At 45.5% G+C, this 4,442-nt stretch overlaps 1 pseudogene; it reads right to left on the bottom strand.

Annotated features, from left to right (window-relative positions):
* Positions 1 to 1,580: 1,580 nt before the first annotated feature.
* On the bottom strand, positions 1,581 to 1,719 carry LOC119342423 (annotated as a pseudogene).
* Between the last annotated feature and the right edge of the window lie 2,723 nt (positions 1,720 to 4,442).

Raw genomic sequence — 4,442 nt, forward strand, 5'->3', positions numbered from 1 at the left:
GCGCCGGCATTTGGGTGGAGGCTAGCAAAAGGAAAGATATTTTCATCAAAGATTACATCTCTGAAAATATAAACACGCCCAGTAGATATGTCAAGACACTTAAACCCTTTGTGGAGATTGCTATACCCAAGGAAAGCACATTGCTTAGAACGGAATTGAAGTTTGTGGTTATTGTAGGGCCGAAGGTTCGGCCAGCAGGCGCACCCAAAAATCCGAATGATGGAGTAGTTGGGTTTTTCATGGAATAGTTTTTCAAAGGGTGTTTCAAATTTGAGGACTTTGCTGGGAACTCGGTTTATCAAATAAGTTGCGGCAATGAAGGCCTCATCCCAAAAACTTCAAGGGCATAGAGGCTTGAGCAAGAAGGGATAGACCCACTTCGACAATATGTCGATGTTTTCTCTCAGCTGACCCGTTCTGTTGGTGAGCATGAGGGCACGAGACATGGTGAGATATATCTATTTTGGTAAATAAGGAGTTCAACTTTTCATACTCCCCTCCCCAGTCTGTTTGTAGAGCAAGAATCTTGCAATCAAATTGACGTTCTACTAGATGTTGAAAGTCATGAAATTTTTGGAAAACTTTGGACTTGTGTTTGATCAAGTATATCCAAGTGAATTTACTGAAATCGTCAATAAAACTCACATAATATTTCTTCCTTCCTACTGTTTCAACAGCAGGACCCCAAACATCAGAAAATACAAGTTCTAATGGAAATTTTGATTCACTTATTGACTTAGGATAAGGCAATTGGTGACTTTTTCCTTTTTGGCAGGCGTCACATACAGAATCTTTATTGAAAGAATTTGCACACGGGAGATTATTCTTGCTAATGACTTTTCTAACAATAAGAGGAGAAGGATGACCTAAACGCCGGTGCCACCTATCAGAGGATAGCTTGGTGGCACTGAGCATATGCTTCTTGGCGTCGGATCCCGTGTGCCTAACCGGGTAGAGTCCTGTTCTACCCCTGCCTCGAAGGAGCACCTTCTTCGTTCCCCGTTCCTTGACAAGAAAAGAGTGTGGATGAATTTCAACAAAGGAATTATTGTCAATAGCAAGGCGACTAGCGGAGATTAGGATTTTGTTGGCTTGCGGCACATGAAGAATATTATTTAGGAGGAGATCACGATCAGGAGTATGAATAGCTGAATGACCGATATGTTTAATGACCATACCTGATCCACTGGCAGTATGAATCTGTTCGTTTCCAGTGTAGCGATCTCGCACGGTCAGCTTTTCCAAGTCTCATGTGATGTGGTCGGTGGCGCCACTATCTAGGTACCAGTTCGTGTCCACCCCGTACTGCGGTGCAGCGAGGTTGGCTGACTTCTCCTCCATGCCCTGGTACGACTCATCGTAGCGCTTCCAGCACTTCCAGGCTGGGTGGCCCATCTTGCCACAGATCTAGCATTGGACCCTGGGAGCGGAGGCATGGTTGTTGTTGTAGTTTCCCCTGCTGCTGTTGCTGCCGTGTCCGCCACCGCGCCCTCCAGATTTGGAGTAGCTGCCATTTCCACGGCCTCGGGTAGCAGCGTTGGCAGAGGATTGGGACCCTCCGCCCCAAAGATTGAGCCTTGTTTCAAAGCTCAGCAACTGCGAAAACAGCTCGGCCACGGTCACCGGCTCCACCCGGGAACACATGGCAGAAACCACCGGGTCGAAATCTTCATCTAGCCCGGCCAGTATGTGGGAGACAATGTCGTCGTCGTCCACCCTCTTCCCCGCGGCGATCAGTTCGTCGCAGAGAGACTTGATCTTCCCGACGTAGTCGGTGATGGAGGAGTTGCCCTTCTGCAGGTTGGCGAGGGTGATCTAGACGTTGGTGGTCTGGGATCGGGTGTGAGATGCAAGCATCCCTTCCACCGTGTTCCAGAGCTCAGTAGCGGTGTGGCATGAAGCAACCTGGATAGCTATCTCATGCGGAAGTGTCGTCAGGAGATAGGAGAAGACTTGTTGGTCTTGAGCATACCAGGTTTGGAAGTCAGGGTTCAGCCCTTTCACCGTCGTCTTCCCGTCCGATGAAGCCACATCGATCTGCATGGGCGGCGGCGGTTGCTCGACGTCGAGGTATTTGGCCATCTGTGCTCCTCGGATGGCCGAGAGCACCGTCGCCCGCCATAGAGCCCGGTTTCCCTTCGTGAGCTTCTCGGTGGCGGCGTGTGCGAATGGCGAGGATGGGAAGGAACTTGAAGACGCCATGGATTTGCTCGAGGATGGCTCTGGTTACCATGTAAAACTGTGATGGTGGAAGCGTATGCAAAACAGTAGGGATGCGTGCATGTTATATAGCTCGACAAGTACAAGGATCGGCAGGTAGTTGGTAGTCTTGATCCATACTCCAAGCTATACATGAGATGAGATCATATCTACTCTAACCACCTGCCTAGATTACACAATACGTACGCCATACGTACGCAATACAACCGTGACATACATGTCACGTTACACAGCTACAAACCTATCTGTTAACATTTACTAGGTAGTCCTTGGAACCTTTTTTTTTAAATAGAGGCTAAATCTTTGCCTCAACCATTAATTAGAAGAAGAGAGTTGCCCTGTTAATTTTAGATGTAGGTAGAAAACCTCTACTTTCTGTTGGCAATAGAATTTTGAGGTTGCCAGGTGCTTGCAAATTGGATGAGCTCCTGCAGTTTACTTGCGCCCAAGAGATGTTATATGTATGAATAGGAGGTTCGGCGCTGTGTAGTTGTCTTCAGTTTGATTAGTCGCTATATAGAGCTACAACACAATGAATAAAGACGAATGGCTGCAGAATCGCTGGAGAGTGCACTCAGCAACATGTTGAATAGCAAAATATCTCACACTGTGATTCAACGTTCTACACAACAGCTTACGCAGCGTTCTGCAGCTACGAGGTTTCTAAAATGGCACTTTCAGCTCCAAGCTTGACCCATGCCGAATATATGGTTTTCAGAGACAGTTTTTTAATTATTGTCAACCTAATGGTCCTATGCTAGGGAGGCCACACATGGGTCTCTCGTCTCTCTCCAGTAATCAAGATGCATGCTACTTTAGAACAGCAGGGCTAGGCAGATACTCACATCTTTTTAGGACTAGTATTTCCGGACGGAGGAAGTACCAGTTAAGGATAGCTAGATAGAAGATGTGTACAGGGCTTGCTTTCAGTGGAAAGATGTGTAACCACTAACCAAGTCACGACTCACGAGTGTGATGAGCACGCATGCACCAGCGCAGATTTTCTTCTAGCATTCATCTCTAATGCGCAGATTTCCGGACGCATTTTTCAGGACAAATGGATGGACAGGCGCACGTTCGTGCAACGGCTAAAGGATGAAATCATCTTGTGGAACATGGCAGGCGCTGGGATTCCTTTCGACCCAGGCTGAGAGCATGATATAACTGTATGTTCTTCCTTTTCTGGCATCCTCTTTTTTTGATGCTTTTGCCCTTGGGCACCTGCTGTACTGTGTTCCCTTCTGATCAATGAATTTGATAGAGCAACTACCAACATTCAAAAAAAAACAAATAGAGTGGTGAAACGTCAATAATATTTTTCTAACCTGACGGATCCGAAATTATGGAAGTTAGCCGCTTGTTGCTTTTTCTATGGTGAAAATGTGATTAACAAACTGCTCTCTTATCGTCTAAAATCCATGCTGCTGTGATATGATCGCCAACCATCAAGAGTTTCTGAAACTGACATTTTTGGACTCTAAAAATACTCACACAACAGATCGTCACGTTTGTCATTACATTTGAAAAAATATGAAATGCATGCCATTAAAATAGTTGTAATTCAACAGTAAAATTCTATGAAAAGTAAGCTAAAATTATGTAATCCATTACAGTATTGGAGAGCGTCAAATGGTGGTGGGCGAGAGGGACTAGAGGTGTGATAATATCTTAGCACAAATTGGTCGCACGACCACATGCCTTAAATTTCCTCCTAAGAAAATAAAAAAGCAACACTACATGTATTCAGAGCTAGCCCATATTCTTTATTTTCTTGCTGCCCAAAGTCATGCACACAACGCCACAATTGGACAAAAGGGTCTCCCGCAGTCTGAGCTACAGTAGCCCATGAGATGCATGTCATCGTACAGATGAAGAAAGTCAAACCAAATATGCTCATCTGACATGCAACAAAGAAGCAGCCCCAGCTCAAAGATGACCCAAATTATCACATAACAGGCAGTGGAACTACCCACTTGGTAATCCTTGTGGGAAAAGACACTTCCATTTGACTTAGGAATATACACACCTCCTTGCAACAGGTCGAAGGAAAAAGACACTTCCATTTGACTTAGGAATATACACACCTCCTTGCAACAGGTCGAAGGAAAAAGACACTTCCATTAGAGCTGCAAGCAAACCCACAAACTTTCATCGAATCCACAAACTTGCAAGCAAACCCACAAACTTGCAAGTGGCTTTGTCATGCTAATGTCACATGTGTT

Source organism: Triticum dicoccoides, chromosome 7B (assembly GCF_002162155.2).
Source record: "Triticum dicoccoides isolate Atlit2015 ecotype Zavitan chromosome 7B, WEW_v2.0, whole genome shotgun sequence".
Taxonomy (NCBI): Eukaryota; Viridiplantae; Streptophyta; class Magnoliopsida; order Poales; family Poaceae; genus Triticum; species Triticum dicoccoides.